The 18016-nt window shown below is 39.6% G+C and overlaps 1 long non-coding RNA gene and 2 pseudogenes across 1 annotated transcript; 1 reads left to right on the top strand and 2 right to left on the bottom strand.

Moving 5' to 3' along the window:
- Positions 1 to 18016, top strand: part of LOC131755467 (RNA/RNP complex-1-interacting phosphatase-like) — a 289322-nt pseudogene that overhangs the window by 30131 nt on the left and 241175 nt on the right.
- On the bottom strand, positions 585 to 9100 carry LOC131755464 (uncharacterized). The gene is made up of 4 exons (XR_010840389.1): positions 8967 to 9100; positions 3179 to 3254; positions 2768 to 2984; positions 585 to 935 (listed from the first exon to the last, which is right to left on the bottom strand). It is a non-coding gene; the product is annotated as an uncharacterized lncRNA (long non-coding RNA).
- Positions 14870 to 18007, bottom strand: LOC131755453 (UDP-N-acetylglucosamine--peptide N-acetylglucosaminyltransferase 110 kDa subunit pseudogene; annotated as a pseudogene).

The following is an 18016-nucleotide window of genomic DNA, read 5'->3' as shown; positions in this document are numbered from 1 at the left end:
TTTTCAAGTTTTCTGAGTAGCTCCACCCAGTTGGTAACAATTACCCTGCCAGGTAAATTACCCAGCATTGAGCATTTACGTTTGTCAATTGGTCTCTCCTGCTCAATTGACAATCAATCCCTAAAAGTTTATCCAGTGTTAGATGGCATATCTGACAATTCAGTGAAAGGAAATTGGTCAAATCCAACAATAGGCTGCCAAAAGAAAGAAACAAATGTCTAATCACAAAACTACTACAACTAATTACAAATAGTGATTAGGTTCTAAAGAGATTATCTCCTAGGTAGATTTTAATAGAAATCTTGAACAGTTTTTTTGGGAGGGGTGAAGATACCCTGATGATTGGGTAAAGCAGAACATGACAAAAACACTAAAAATTTTCTGCACACACAACACTAACATTACAAGTCTATTCAGAAGGAAATACACCAGAAGAGGAAGATAGAATTTTTAAAAATAATTTACAAGGGATGCCCTTTATTACTTTTTATCAGTTCTAAAATATCATCCTCCTTTAAAAAAATTTAAGACCGGAATGACAGATTATTTCCTTCACTGTTGGAAATACTGCAAATTTATCAGCGGAGCTAAGTATCAATATAAATTTTCCTTAAGCTCGAACACATAAGGGAGCACTAAAATAGATTATAAACCTCATTTGACCTGATCTTATAAAAAGTCACTCTGGCTGTCTTCAGTCCTGTTCTGTCTCTAGATAGATTTCCACAGTAGGCTTGTGTCACTTGGTCCGTCTATAAGAGGTCGGATAGGGTAGTCTGTAGTAACCGCCAGGATACCACCTTCTGTTCTCAGCTGCTTGACTGGCATTTGGCTTTACATTCCAAGAGTACCTCCTGTGTAAACGGTCCTCTCCGTGGGGACCAGGAGGAGAAAAATGGCCTCTCTGGTAAATGTTCTGATTCTGTGAAAATTTTCTTAAACAAAAGTAATACACCATTATTTGTTTTAATCAATATACATAATAAGCTTTATAAAATTATACATAGATACTCTGGTTCTACTGTTTTCTACCTGTGTGATTTTAGCAGATAAAATTGCTTAATTTTGGATTTTGTAGTTCTTTATAAAATAGAGCTAATAATACCTTCCATCTTCATGGATTGTTTTGAAGGTAAATTAAGATGCTATACTTCAGTTACCCACCACAATGCCTCGGCACACTGTAGGTTCCCAGAAGCCTTTCCACCTTTCCCTATAGAGATAAATGCGCATACTATTCTAATCAGATACATTCTCTCCAAGTGTGGCAAGGTTGACAGGAAACAGAATAAGCTATTTATTTTTGAAACCAGGAGCCTACTTTCACTTTGTAACTAAATACATATATAAATTAATTATAACATGTAGAAATTCTAACCATGGCACATGCAACAAACTTGGAAAGTTAAAATTTAATTGTCTCAAAAGCAACATCAGTAAATCTAATATAATCATACAAAAGAAAATTTGGAAATCTGAGAAAAGTAAACACCCCCCAAAACCCCTCAATCCCACTTAATCTAAGTAAACTGGTTAATATTTACTTTTGGTCTTTTTCCCCCTAGCATCTTTTTTAGACTGCTGAATCATAACCTATTATTTTCACTTATCATAAGTAAGCTATCACTTTCAATGGCTTTATAAAATATCATACTATGGATATGATAATTTACTTAGCTATTCTTCATCGTTAGAAATGCAAACTGCTACCAATTTTTCCACTACTGTAAAAAATGCTGGGATTAACATCCCAGAACATATACAACTGTATCCGAAGCCCCTAGTCCAGGGTCTGATACATAGTAGGGAGTTTGAGGAATGTGCTGAATGATTAAATGCATGTAGATTTTTCCATATTTTTAAGTATTTCTGTAACCTCATGGCAGAATTACTAGGTATGAACATTTTTATGGCTATTACAGTTATGTTTCAAAAGGGCTATATCATTTTTCAGTGCCCCTGGCAACACAAGCAACACCTTTTTGAAATGTTTACATCTGCTAAAAATGCCAAACATCTTTTTGAAAACTGAAAGTTTACAATGTGCTAAAGTACTTTATTAACTCATGTAATAATCAACAACAATCCCAAGGTATATGTTATTAACATTTTACTTATAATATTATTAACATTTCCATCTAACTGGTAAGAAAATAGGAATTTAGAGATCTTACTCAAGATCACGTACAGGGTGAACAGCAGAGCCAGGATGCACACCCAGGTCCAGCCGGACAATCAATACACTGGACTACCTTGTCAAACACTTGCTAAATTAACAGCCAAATAGCAAACACTGTTGTTGTTTTAATTGTATTGAGGTTTTTCCTGTTTCCCAAGTAAAAGTATGTTTGTGATTTATGTGTTCAACCCCTTTGCAAGTTTCTCTACTGGAATTTTACCATTTTCCCTATAATTTGTATTTACTCTTTAAATAAAGCAACCTTCTTTATTCTGAAGACTATACCACTATTAATGCAGCCTAAGAATGTAAGATCCTTTCTGACACTCACATCAAATTATTGGTTTAAACTAAGTTTAAGAATCAATGAAAATTTCTAAGTCCTCTTCCCAACTGCCTCTGAAAAATCACCTATTCCCCCTCCTATACTTGATTTTCCAGCCCTAAATGCAAACTATGGAACATACAATACCTCCTGGTTGACACTGATCAGCAAGAAAACATCAGTTCTTCACAGTATAATGTGTTTGCGCTAATTTATAGTATTAATTTCTATTTCAATTCTAGAAAAAGGGAAAGCAGAGATACCTTTCTGATTGCTGCAAATCTTGGGTCTGGGTATGGAAATGCCGAGATGTTAGGTAACCTGGGGTCCGAGGTAGGTTATACTTCGGTCCTTGGTTAACAGACTTATTAGCTGTGTGAACTGGTTCCATCATGTGCTCTGAGTCTTCAAAGCCACTTGTTCTGGATACACTGGAATCCCGATTCCTCAAACAGCATGTTTCCACAAAATATTACTGGTCTGCAAATTCAGTAGCCAATTTAGGACTATATTTTGGCCCGTGAAAATAACAATTCCATCCGCCCCCCCATTCCTGTTTGTTTAGGTTTCCTCGAGCAAGTAAACAAGGTACAAGAAGAAGGGATATGTGCAACTTAAATGATATAAGAATAGATCTTCCTAACCACAAATATCACATATAATATGCAACTTACTTTCTGATGGGACCATTCTGAAGGTCTTCAATGAAGTTTTGTCTTTCTAAGCAATGTCCACGGCTCCTATTGAATACTGAGGAGTGGATGAACTGTTAGAATAACTGTACAAAGAGCAAATCTTTCCCAGAGAGAGCAGTTCAAAGCTGAAATCCAGGGACTTCCCTGGTGGCACAGTGGTTAAGAATCCGCCTGCCAGGGGGCTTCCCTGGTGGCGCAGTGGTTGAGAGTCTGCCTGCAGATGCAGGGGATACGGGTTCGTGCCCCGGTCCGGGAAGATCCCACATGCCGACGAGCGGCTGGGCCCATGAGCCATGGCCGCTAAGCCTGCGTGTCCGGAGCCTGTGTTCCACAATGGGAGAAGCCACAACAGTGAGAGGCCCGCGTACCAGAAAAAAAAAAAAAAAAAAAAAAAACAGAAAAAAAACCCTGGGGAATATTAAGAGACCTAAAGGGAAGTAAAATTTTGAAACTTCACTTGAAGTAATAAAACACTGATTCCAGTAGGCTATGATAAGTTACATATGTATAGTGTAATGCCAAAAGCAAGCACTAAGAAAACTATGCAAACAGCATACACAAATGATTATAAATAAATTAAATTAAAATGGACTTACTAAAAAATGTTTAAGTCACCCACAAGAAGGCAAAATAAGAGAAAGACAGGATTGAGAAACTAAGGTAAAAGACAAAACAAAAAATAAAATGGTAGACCTAATCTTTAACATAGCAATAATTACATTACTGTAAATGATCCAAATAACCAACTCAAAGACAGAGATTGGAAGAGTAGATTAAAAAATCAGAAGCATGTTGCAACTATATACTGTCTATAAGAAGCTTACTTTAAACATCATGATATAGGTAGTTCAAAGTAAAAGGATGAAAATGATATATCATGTGAACGTTAATCAGAAAAAGCAGGAGTGGCTATATTGATATCAGATAAAGTAGATTTCAGAGCAAAGGAAATTATTGGGGGCAGAGGGTCATTACATAAAGATAACAGGAATAATCCACCTAGATGACCTAGTGATACTAAATGTGTGTGCACCAAACAACAGAACTTCAAAATACATGAAGCAAACACTGAAAAAGGTAAAAGGAGAAAATTTTAAATCCACAATTATTATTTGACACTTCAACACAGCAATTTATAGAACTATCAGAGAGAAAAATCAGCAAGGATATGGAAAAAATGAAAACATTGTCAATCAGCAGGATATAACTGATGTTTGAAGAACACACTCAATAAGAACAGAATACATATTCAAGTGTCCGTGGAACAGTCACTCATATACCATATACTGGGCGATAAAAAAACATGAGTAGATTTAAAAGAATTAAAATCATAGAGAGTATGTTCTCTAGCCATAATGGAATCAGACTACAAATCAGTAACAGAAAGACAACAGGAAAATCTTCAATCACATGAAAGCTAAACATCACAATTCCACATAGCTCCTGGGTGAAAAAGACAGCATCAAGGAAAAATTATTTAATGCATAGAATAAAAGAAAATGGAGATATAACAGATCAAAGTTTGTGGAATGAAGTGAAAGCAATGCTGAAAGAGGAGTCTATAGCACTAAATTGGGAAAGGAAATATTTCAAAGCAATAATCTAATTTTCTATATTAAAATAGTATAAAAGGAAGAGGAAAAACACTCAACAAGCAGAAAGAAGGAAATAATAAAGATGAGACAGAAATCCATGAAACTGAAAACATCGAAATAGAGGGGAAAATCAGTGAAACAAAAGGCTGGTTCTTTGAAATAAACAATCTAATCAATAAACATCTAGCAAGACTGATAAAGATAAAAAGAGAGATGGCACAAATCACATATATCAGAAATGCAACCAGGGATACCATGACATATCCTGCAGGTTAATAAGGGACAAGTTATTATGAACAAGTCTACACTATATATTCAAAAATGTAGATGAAATGGACCAATGCTTCTACACCCCAAACTACCAAAACTCAGCCAAGATGAAATAGATAATCTCAATTTTCCTGTAACCATTTGAAACACTGATTTTTCATTTAAAAACTCCCAAAAGAGATCACCTCTGTGCTTTGTGACCACCTAGAGGGGTGGGATAGGGAGGGTGATGCAAGAGGGAAGAGATATGGGAACATATGTATATGTATAACTGATTCACTTTGTTGTAAAGGAAAAACTAACACACTATTGTAAAACAGTTATACTCCAATAAAGATGTTTAAAAAAAACTCCCAAAGAAATATTCAGGCTTAGATGTTTCACTTTTACCCAAGACTTAAAGAATTAACACCAATTTTACATGAGTAGATAAAAGACAGAAGTAGAGGGAACAGTTCCTAATTAATTTTATGAAGCCAGTATTACCTTGATACCAAAACCAGACAGGGATAGTATAGAAAGAAGAAAACTACGGACCAATATTTTTTATGAATTGGCTGCAAAAATCCTCAGCCAAATATTAGTAAATTAAATCCAGAAATATATAAAGAGAATAATATACCATGATCAAGTGGTATTTATTCCAGTTATGCAAAGTTGGTTAAGTATTTGAAAATCAAACAGTGTAATCCACCATATCCTATAGATTAAGGGGGAAAAGTCATGTGAGCCTATCCATTAATGCAGAGAAAGCATTTGACAAACTCCAATCCCATTCATGATTTTAAAGAAAGAAGAAAAAAAACTCCAAGCAAACTAGGAATAGTTTGAAACTCATAGAGATGACCTACAAACAACCTATACCAACATGATATTTAACTGTGAAAGACTGAATGCTTTCTCTGTCAGATCAGAAACAAGGCACCGATATCTGCTCTCACCACTTTTATTAAATATATTACTGGAGGGTCTAGTAAGAAAATAAAGCAAAAATAAATAAATAAATACATAAATTTAAAAGTTAAAGTTTTAAAAAGTTTATTTAAAAGAAAAAAGGACTATTCCTACTATGTAAAATAGGAAGGAATATATCCTACTGAATGTTGAATAGTAATATATCCTATTATATTGATTAAGGAAGAGTAAAAATGTCTCTATCTGAAGATGAGATGAAAATCTAAATGGAGAAAATGCCAAAGAAAACACAAAAAGCTTGAGAAATAATATTAGTTTGTCAATGTTTTAGAGTACAAAATCAACAGAATTTTATCAAATTATATATTAATAACAAATGTGTAGAAGCTTAAATAAAAATATGTGATGCCATTTACAATTGACCTAAATAAATACTTAAATAATAAGCCCAATAAGACATTTATAGGACCTGTATACTGAAAATTACAAAATGCTGATGAAGAAAAATTGAAAAGTCCCAAACAAATAGGGAGACATACCTTGTTCATGGATTAGAAAACACAACGTAATGAAGATGTCAATTCTCCCCAAGTTAAGAGGCTTAACACAATTACTCTTTAAATGCCCTCAAGGTTTCTGTGGATATAGACAAGCTTATTCTAAGATTTATATAGTAAGAAGAGGCTGAAGAATAGCTAAAACAATTTGTAAAGGAAGATTAAAATGGGAGGAATTAACCTACCCAATTTCAAGATTTTGCAGTAATGATGGAGGGTAGATACATAGATCAATGGAATGGAATAGAGAACCCAGAAATAGACTGACATAAATACATTTAACTTGTTTTTGACAGCAGTGCAAAAGCTATCAAGAAAGAATAGACTTTTCAAAAAATGGTACTGAAACAGTTGGATATCCCTCAACAAAAACAAACAAACAAAAAATGAACCTTAACCTAAACCTCCACACCTTACACAACAACTAAATCAAAGTGGATCATAATCGTAAATGTAAAAGCAGGACATTTTTAGGGAAAAAAAGGAGAAAATCTTTGGCATCTAGAACTAGGTGAATAATTCTTAGACTTGACACGGAAAGTATGATCAATAAAAGCAAAAACTGATAAACTGGATCTCATCAAAATGAGTTAAAAATGCTTCCTAGAAGATCCTTTTAAGTGGATGAAAACTCAAATTACACAGTGGGAAAACATATTTGAAAATCCCATATGAGACAAATGACTTGTATACAAAGTCATTTGTCATATACATATATGTCATATACAAAGAACTCTCCAAACAACTTAAAAACATCCAACTAGAAAATAGGCAGAAGACAGGAACAGACATTTCATGGAAGAGAATATACACATGGCAAAGAAGCACATGAAAAGATGTTCAACATCATTAGCCATTAGGGAAATGCAAATTAAGACCATAATGACATATCAGAGAATAACTAAAATTAAAGTATAGTGACAATATCAAATGCTGGCGAGTACGTAGAAAAATTACATCACTGGTGGAAAAATAAAATGGTTTAGCCACTCTGAGAAACAGCTTGACAGTCTCTTTTCATCCTAAAAGTAGATTCACCCTACAACGCAGTAATTGTACTCTTGAGCATTTATCCAAAAGAAACAAAAACTTAATAAAGTTCCCACAGAAACTTACATAGAAATGTTCCTAGCAGTTTTATTTTTAATAGCCAAAAACTGGCAACTACCCAAATGTCTTTCAATGGATGAATGTGGAAACAATTTGTGATATGATAAAATCTTACGATAGAATACTACCGAGCAACAAAAAGGAACAAATTATTAATATAGGCAAAAATTGAAATGAACTTCAAGGGAATGATGCCGAGGGAAAAATTTTAAAGGCCAATCTCCGAAGATTAAGTAATTGATGATTATGTTTACTTATTATTCTTAAAATAACAAAACTGTGGCGATGGAGAACAGATAAGAAGTTGCCAAGGCTTAGAGATGGGGGTAGAAGGTACAGTGGGGGAACTTTGTGAGGTTTTTGTGGTCCCAGGACAAATAATACAGCAATCTTGGTTTTAATCCCTAAAGATTTTTAAAAGCAATTCCTAATAAGAGGTGTCCAGATATTTAGCAATGGCAGCAGATCAGAGGTATAGCTCCCCAACATGACAACTTCAAAAGGGATCCTACGAATTCAATGCAGATGTTGATTTTAAAAAGGCCAGTCACAATACTTAAATGGTATATATCTTAACGCTATTATTCTAAGTATCCAGCTATACCAGAAGGACTAGCAGGATTTTCTGTACATTCAATCTTATTTAAGACAGTAAATCTTATAATAAGACAGTGAAAAAAAGAAAAAGAAAACAACACAAACCTCAGCTACTGTTGGATACTCTCACAGGAAGATGAGGTGAAAATATGTAGCAGCGGCTCAAAAGCTTAAGCGGTGGCCCCTAAATTTGGCTGCACATTAGAATCATCTGAAGCACTTTTTACAAACCCTCACACCGACGGTTGGTCATCCTAGACCAATAAAATCATTTTAAATCTCCCCAGACGACGCCAATGTCTAGCCAGAACTGAGAACCAGCGGACTAAGCAGAAGGGGATGTTTCCACAAAGATTTCTTAACAATAAGTCCTTTCACCCAATCAGATTTACCTCCCCACAAAAGGGCAAAGAAGGCTAGATGTTGTCCATCCTTGCTTAGCTTTAATTAGCACTTGTGACTTGCCCAAAACCTAGATCGTGTTTCCCCTAAATTTCATGTTATTGCCTAAGTTTTTCAAACCCAGGGCTAAGGGCTTTGCCGGGATGAGATTTTAAGTGCTCACACAGGGGAAGTCCCTGGCAAACCAGGACAGCGGTCACTCTACATTGACATGTAAAGCATCCTCCATAACCCTGCCAGTGCTCCCAGATACTAGTCTGTGCCAACCAGTGGAGCAAAGGCGTTCTCCGTTACTACCACGGCACATGCTGCTGGACTTGCCTTGGCTGGTCCCGATCTTTTCCAGGCGCCGCTCCCCTTCCCCTGCTGGTGGACGCTTTGGCCAGCTGACAATGCAGATATGTCCAAACTTTAAGGTGAAGAAAAATCATCTGGAGGGCCTGTTATAACAGAGATCACTGAGCCCCACCAGAGTTGCTGATTCCATACGGCTGGGACAGGGCCCTACAACTGGAATATCGAACACATTATCAGGGGACGCTGCTAAAGCTGGTCAGGTTGTCACCGAATGCAGGTTCGTGTGTCTGAAGCACAGGGAGGCCCAACATACCTAAAGGTTGGAGTGTGGAGCAGAGACAGGTTTGTTGCAGGATCGAGCAAGGAGAGGGGTTGGCCCGTGTTCCAAAAAACCCTGAAATCGCCAAAGGATTTCAGCAAAGGATTTTTAAAGGCCAGGTGAGGGAGGGACGTCCCAGGGAATGTGATTACCTCGTGCACAATCCTCTGACTGGTTGATGTTGAGGCCACAGGGCAGGTAACATTATCCATCCTTAGGTGCCAGAAGGTCTGGGGGCTACGTGCTCATGATCATCAAGGAGTTAATTTCTTCCATTCGGTGGTGGTTTTTAGCATCTGAAAACCCAAGAAATATGCCTGAGATACTATTGTCTGAGTACTTCAGAGAGGAACTACAGCAGAGGAGATGGGGGATGGGTCTGTCCTAGGAAGGCCCCATAGGGTACTGCTTGCTTACAAGGGGACCATACTTTGAGAACCACTGCTCTACTGGCTTGGAATGTTAAGAAAGTAACGGAAGAATCCCTTCCCAGATCTAGATTCTAGTATCGCCAGCTATTTTGGTGGGGGGAAGGGTAAGTTTTGTCCTTGCTTGGACTTCTTGTTCATTTATATCGAAGCCTATTTGAGGCAGTGCGCTCGGCGGTCCTGCACAGCTGTCTTTTGCTTCAACGGTGTTTGCAATGAACAGACCCAGGGACGCTCCTTGCTCCAGCCCCCGACCACCCTCCTACCTTTCTTCCAGTCGCAACCTTTAGAATCAGCCACTCACCTATGCTCAGCCTCCAGGACAGGCCAGCACCGTTTTGTGAGCTTAAATCCTTGTCACTGATCAACCACAAGTTCCCAGCTTCCTCAGAATTATTCCATCGAGGTGGAGGCCGCCGTCCACCGCCTGTTCAGCCTGCATCTGTGGACACTTACCTCTCTCTGAGCTTCTGTTTCGACAGCAGCAATGGGACTCTGGACAGTGTGGGCCACATTTGGCGCCAACTGGCTGAGGAGGAGTGCGAGGGCGCCCAGCGCCTCTTGAAAATGCAAAACCAGTGATGCGGCCGCGCCCTCTTCCAGGATGCGCAGAAGCCTTCTCAACATGAGCGGGGTAGAACCCAGGACGCTGTGGAAGCCGCCATTCTTAGGGAGAAGAACCTGAACCAGGCACTATGGGATCTGCGCGCCCTGGGCTCTGCCCGCGCGGACTCCCACCTCTGTGACTTCCTGGAGAGCCGCTTCCTGGAGGAGCAGGTGAAACTCATCAAGAAGATGGGCGACCACCTACCTGACCAAGCTCCGCAGGCTGGCTGGTCCGCAGGTTGTGCTGGGCGAGCATCTCTTTGAAAGGCTCACCCTCGAGCACAAACAGGAGTCTCTGAAGTCCAGCGGCCTCTGAGGAGCCCCTCTGGCGTCAGAGCTTCCGCCTGAAGCCCCGCTCTGCAGCCACGAAGCAGCTTTGTAACCGCCCTGGAGCCCTCTCCCAAGCCTTGGACCAAATGGAAACAATAAAGCTTTTTGCAGAAGAAAAAAAAAGCCTATTTGAAACACAAACAGAATTAGGAGAAAAAAAGAAATATATATATATATATGTATATACACACATATATATTCACGTTCTCTTAACATATGAATTGCCCCACTTTATCTGTGTGAAATCAGTTTGTTCCCCTCATTGGGCTGGTTCTCAAGCTTTGCTGCTCATTTGAATTCCCTAAAGAGCTTTTAAGAAAAACATTGGCGTCTGGGTCCCAGCCCCAGAGATTTTGATTCAGGAGGTGTAGGGAGGAGCCTGGCACGGGGAGGTCTCAGAGGCCCCCAGGTGATTCTAATGTGCAGCAACTTTGTGAACCACCTCTTGACTTCAAGCCAGCTAGCGATCAGATATTAAATCTAAGACACATGGGCTAGTGCGTGAGCTCCTGAGCTCCGTGGCTAGGTGTATTTCATTTTCTTCTTCCTGGAAGATTCGTGCCAGGGAAAATGATTGATAGTTGTAGTACTTCTCTGAAATGGATTGAAATTTCCAATTAGCGTGAACAGGGGAGGGTGAGTGGGTGAATGCAATAAGGTGTATCATTTACGTATTGCCCTATGTGTATGGCTAGAAGCTTTTGCAACTGAGGTCTGCCCTGCTTTTCATGCTAATGGTAATGCTTGTCCTCCTAATGCAGCTGTAAACTTTCTAAGCCCATAGGTAGACAGCATCACAAAATATTTACCCCTCCCCACTGGCCCACTCTCAAGCTTCACTCTCCTTCCCTAATTCACAAATGTACATCAATGCGCTTGAGACCAATATCAACATATTGACCTTCAATTCTTCTACTTTGCAGCTTCCCTCTTATCAGGAGATGTCAGCATTTCGTGCAAGGACAAATGCTTGCCTCTTGGTGACTAATGTAGACAATGCCTCCAAGAGGCAAATAGCCCTTAGGGAGGGGGAAAAAGTCTTTCAAAAAGTTGACGCCCAGAGGAGGCATTTTCAGTCATCTCAGCTTAGAGGTCAAATATCCAAAATTTTTTTTTAAAGGTTAAAAAGAAGAAGAAGAAGAAAGCAAGGAAGAAAAGAAGGAAACAATTTTCTTATCTCATAGTAAAAAGGCAGTTTTCCTTAAAAAAAAGACTTAAGCCTTAAATTCTCTTTCCTAATCAAAATGTGCTTTTCCTTCTTTAGACCATTCCTCTTATATCCTGTATTATTCATGATGTTTAATTCTTGAAATAGCACGTGGCTGAAAACAGAAGCTCACGTCTTGTCCACTATGAATTAAATCTTTTCCTAGGACCCGTCTACAATGTACAATTTGGGGTCTGCCAACATAAGTATTTTCTCTGAAATAAGTTACAGCATTTTGCCTTTGCAATATATAGTGATACAATATATTGTTAACACAATATAGTTAATATAGTCAGTATAGTCAGTACAACTATAACGCACGTGATATGATGCCGCTTTGGTGATTTTCTTCATCCATGTAATTCTGAAATTTGACAGTATAGTTTTCATTTTCTAATGAGCTGAGTATTACCTTTGCAAGGATAGAAAAATAAAATAAATTCATAATGTTGTTGTGTGGTTTGTCCCTGGGGTGGATTACCATAATGGGGGGATATATGAGCCTTTCCCCAAGTCATTAAGAAACCTCCAGCGAGCAGCCCCTTGTCCTCTCCAGGGAGTGGGGGGAAAGGATCTTTAATCATCATAATCCTGGGAGGAGAAATCTCAGAAATAAGACATCTGCTTCTGTGCCTTGTTGTTTTGCAGAATAGCAATGATTGCTTTAGCAGCTTCTATTGCCGTATGTGTACAATAAGTAGATGAACATGAAACTGAATGAACACATAACAGAAGGATAAACCCACCCAGCTTAACAAATCCACTCTCTCACCTGCTGTGCCCTGAAACATGAAAGAATCACGGGATCATAAGGATTAATAAAATAACAGTCTCTGTTAACCAAATTGACAGGAGGTATAAGGATCATTTGTCTGATTTGGGAACAACAGCTTAACTGCTTAATTCTTTTTTTTAAGGGCAAATCATTCATGTATTGTTTAAAGATTGCAAGAGAACATCTGAATTTCGGGAGCACAATTTAAATGTTTTACTTTTTTGATAAAGCAGAGTATAATAGAAAAAACAATTAGTTTCCAGTAATATCTATATCACTATGCAGAATTAAGTCTACCACAGACATGTTACCTGGAAACAAAACCCTGTTACAATAAGCAAAGCTTCAACCAGAGCGGCTACTTTTCGGGACAGGGGAAAGGTTCATCCCTATAGGAGGATGATGTGCTGTGTAAAATGGCTGCAAGGTCACAGCCTTGAGGGCATTGGAAGCCTATTATCCTATTCCACATTAAGTAGTTTGGTGAACTTCAAATGTCCGTTCATCTGCAACCAAGCTGGCAACCTTTAACTGATATTTCAAGCAGGTAAAAAATAAATTAAAAGAAATCCCTACAACTGATGTTCCTTGATTTACACTGTTAAATGGTTCATTAACATGTAATTCTGTTTAAGAATTACATTTGAGACTCCTTGCTCAGATTTTGGTTCACAGTACAAATCTTTCAGAGATTCAAGTTTTTATTAATCAATAATTTGTCAGCTAGGATACATTCAGGCAACAGCTGCAACTACAGAACAGGTGCACTGCCTCAGCGCCTTGAAAAGATATAATCTTGCGCACTACTAGCAGAAAAAGTATCGGTTACCAGACAGCATATGTGCAGTACAGCAAGACAAAAACATATATTCATATGTTGGCTTGTTTAAGCCTCAAGCCCTCGATCTTTGTTGAAATACAATAATTTCATTCCTATGGTTTTCAATACCAAAAACTCAACCTCCAGGAGGGCTAAAGTCTAATTTGTACTCCAAACCAAGTAGCAGTGCAGTTTGCTACTACTGAGGCTGAATCCATAAAGACTTCAAGACCACGTCCAGAAGACAAGTTATTATATATAATACCCTAAAAGTTCTGAAACATAATTATCATATACATAGCTGGTCCTTCAGAGCTTTTTACCTATAACATGTTTTTTGGTGCCAGTTATTTAATGTACTGGAGATAACTGTGACTTACCGATCAAATAGTTGAATACTTATACTTACTTGGGATTTCATTTCTGCTGAAAGACAAAGGAAGAACAGGACTCACTTAAAAAAGACAAACTTTAGAAATGAAAGTAAAAATCTTACCACACACTGTCACTTTTGGAGGCAGCATAGAGGGGCAGTCAACGGTAAAACACTGGTGAAACAGGTCAAAACTCTAGGCCCAAAATCCATTATTATTATCATCGGTGACAGTACCACCACTGCGCCCTTCATAATTACTCATCACTCCTAAGATTCTTCACTTGGCACCACACGTTGTGTTTAAGAGAAACACTCTGGGAGGTTTTGAATCAGACTTGTGTTTTTGTTAGCCAAGTTACAGGACAATTTTTAGCGTGGGGAGAAGGGAAGAAGGAAACGGACCAGAAAAAGAATTTAAGCCATCATCTAGAAACCAACAGAGCACCGATAGTTCCAAACATTATGTCAGACACTAAAATCACTGATCTAGGCTCAAGTGGTTTATAAAACCTATAAAAAGACTACACCAGCAAAGTCCCCATTTATCTGTAGAGCTCAGAAACTAAAACAAGGAATATTTTAGCTTAAAACCTTATCTCAAGAGAATCATATACACTTCACATGAAGAAAAATACCTGAAACCAAACATTTTTAAAAGCTCCAATACCCAAAATATAAGAAAAAAAAAATAATTCAGAAGACTCAATCAATCTCTGATAATCACAAACGGCTGGGCAATCTCTATCTCCCTTCCACACTTACCATCCATCCCATGGAATACCAAGGGAGATGAGACCTCCCAGACTTACGCAACAGCTGGCTGCTGCAAAGTTCTCTGGAGACTCCTTGTGGAATAGCAGCTTCGCATCTCTTGTGTCTCTCCCTATCATGATCATGCAGGAAGCAAGGCTGGCTGTGCTATTTCTTATCATTGTCTGTCACCCATGTGCAACATGGGTCTTGCACAGAGAAGTAAAAAGTTGTACAGAGAAGTAAAAAGTAGTTCCCTTTACCCCGGAACGTTGAGGCTGACGTACAGGGGTAATTCTCCCATGCACACAGTCATTACTTAGGCCGACTCAGTGACTTCAACAGGCTTCATCATGTGATCAGGTTTGTTGCCAGCTGCATAATGCTCCCACATCTGTAGATAGAGCTGCTCTAGTTCCATTGTGTATTGTTTGGTGTTGAACAGAGGGCTAGATATTCTCTGCTTCCAGAATTTGCCACGAATTTTCTTCAGGTATTCTAGGTCAGTTCCCAGTTTCACAGCTATGTCTTCATAGTCTTGTCTATTTTTAGCAATAAGCTCAGGACAGCCTAAACAAATGAGCTGGGAAGCTGCAACTCGGGAAGCGAGAGTCTCTCCTGGCATAGTCACCATGGGTGTCCCTGCCCAAAGCACATCCATCCCTGTGGTGTGTCCATTACAGAGTGGAGTGTCCAAGCAGACATCAGCCAGCTGGCCTCTGCGAACATGTTCCTCTTTAGGAGCAACAGGTGAAAAGATGATACGGTTCTGGGGAAGGCCCAGATTTTGTGCGTACCGTTGAATATTAGGTTCTCCTACTGCTGGAAAACGCAACAGCCACAGTACACTATTGGGAACACGCTTCAGAATGCTTGCCCACATCTGCAAAGTAGGTGGGTCAATTTTATATAACTGATTAAAGTTACAGTACACAATGGCATCTTCCGGTAACCCGTACTGAGAACGTGTGGTTACAATAATGGTACGGGGAACCTCCTCTCCAGTGGCAGCCTTATTGTTGATCTGGGGAGTTGCCAGTCCATTGCTAATACTGAATCCATTAATTGTTATCTGAATTTGTCCTCTGTTAATCATATCAATAACTGCTTCTGCAATAGAATTCATAGAAATGACAGGCATATTAAGAGCCGTATTACTGCTGTCTGTGTTGTCTTCTCCATCAGGACATTTCATCTTGACTACTTTCACATCTGGTAGACTATCCAGAAATGCTTTGAGGTCGATGCCATTCAGCACAATCCGATTGTCATAAATGTGCCCATTGGACTTAAAATCGATGACCGCTTTTTTCTTCAGGTGAGGGAACATATTAGCGTGATCACCAATAAAGAAAGTACGGGGCATATAAGCCAGTTTCTCAGAATACTGCTCAGCAACTTCAGCAGGTGAAGTTTCCTGATCAGTGATGATATAATCCATGAAAAGCGCGCCACTGGTCCCAGGGTACCCCAGCCACATTGCCTGAATAGGAGCTGGCCTGAGAGCAAAGAGTTCATTTCGAGCACCCCTGGTATAACCATTCATATTTACAAGGATGTGTATACCATCTTGATGGATGCGATCAGCTGCTTTTCCATCGCATGGAATCTGAGAAAGATCAATGAAATGATGGGCTTCTGACATCACCTTCACTCGGAAGTTTGTGCCATCATCTGGGCTCAGGGCATAACAGAATACCTCAAATTTGTCAGAGTTGTGCATGCCTGGAATAGACTGCATAAGATGAGAAGTAGGATGATTCCCAAAGTCAGAACTCACGTATCCTACACGCAGTCGGCCACCACTGAGCCGCAAGTCTTTTGGATGTTCATACGGTGGTTTGTGAAGGACATTTATATTATCCAAGCAGGCGTTCCCATGCCTCTCAGCAATAGCCTTTCTGAAGCCATGAGAAAGAGGATACAGCATACTATGATGAGGTTGCACGGAAGGCAACCTGTTCTTCTCTAACTGGTCAGCCACAATGCCGACCAACTTCTTCATTCGCTCATCATAGTCTGTCCAATCACAGACAAGCTGCAGGCAATGAGCCAAATTACAATAAGCGTCAGGTAAATCAGGTTGAAGCTTCAGAGCGGTGCGATAAGAAGCAATTGCTTCTGGAATATTCCATGAATCCTTGTGAATGGCAGCCAGATTGCTGTGGGCATCCACAAATGCAGGGTTAATCTGAATGGCACGAATATAACACTGCAAGGCTCCCTGGACATCCTGCATCTCCATTAGAGTGTTTCCCATATTATAGTAGGCCTCAGAAAAGGTAGGACTGATTCGAATAGCCTCCTGATAATGCATCAGAGCTTCCTGCAGTTGTCCCTGCTGCTTCAATACACTTGCTAAATTTGAATGGGCAACAGCAAACTCTGGGAAGACTTCTAAGGCTTTATGATACAAGCGAAGTGCCTCTTCAATGTTTCCCTGTTCTCTTTTGATATTGGCTAGGTTATTCAGAGAGTCTGCATGGGTGGGGCACAGCCCGAGAGCTGCATTATAACAATCTTCTGCTTCGGCACCACTGCCCTTCTCTTTGAGAGCGTTGGCTAGGTTGCAGTAAGCATCAGGGAAATGGGGTTGCAATTCAATAGCTCGCCTGTAGGTGTCTATTGCCAGATCTATCAGGCCTTGCTCATAGTATGCATAAGCCAGGTTGCCATGTACCCCTGCATGATTTGGGCTCAAGCTTAGAGCAAAAAGGTAAGCTGCCACAGCTCTGTCAAAAATCCGTGCCTCTTTGAAGACATTTCCTAAATTGATATAAGCATCCAGAAAATGGGGGTCAAGGGTGACAGCCTTTTCAAAGTGATGAATTGCAAGCCAAATCTCCCCTTGTGCATTGAAAACACAGCCAAGATTACTCCAAGTTACTGCAAAGTTCGGTTGCGTCTCAATTGCTTTCAGATAACATGCCTTGGCTTCTTCCAAGCGACCCAGGGCTTTGAGCAGGTTCCCCAGGTCACTGAGAACACAGTACAAATCAGGATTGCACTGAAGAGCAGAGACGTAAGCTTGTGCTGCCCCTTCCAAGTCACCTGCTGCTACCAAAGCGGCTGCCAGGTTAATATAACCATCGATGAAATCTGGCTTGAGATGCACTGCATACCGGTAATGCTCAATTGCTTCCTGCAACTGCCTTCCTTCTCTGTACACATTCCCCAAATTCGAATAGGCTTCTGCCAGAAGAGGGTTCTGTTTGATTGCCAGAGTACTAAAGTGGGCAGATCTGTCCAGACTTCGACACTGGAAGTGTATAGATGAAAGTAATAAAAGTACATCAGTATTGTCTGGCTCTTGTCTCCAGAGCTGCATGCAGTATCTCTCAGCTGCCTCAAAATCTCCCGCCTGATATTCTCGATGTGCCAACTCAGCTAACCCTTGGAAGGTTAGTTTCCTTGGCTCTGTGCTGTCGGCCACGTTGCCCATGGAAGACGCCATCTGGAGCTT

This window comes from Kogia breviceps, chromosome 4 (assembly GCF_026419965.1).
Source record: "Kogia breviceps isolate mKogBre1 chromosome 4, mKogBre1 haplotype 1, whole genome shotgun sequence".
In the NCBI taxonomy this organism is placed as follows: domain Eukaryota; kingdom Metazoa; phylum Chordata; class Mammalia; order Artiodactyla; family Physeteridae; genus Kogia; species Kogia breviceps.
This window is presented reverse-complemented; position numbering and strand designations above follow the sequence as displayed.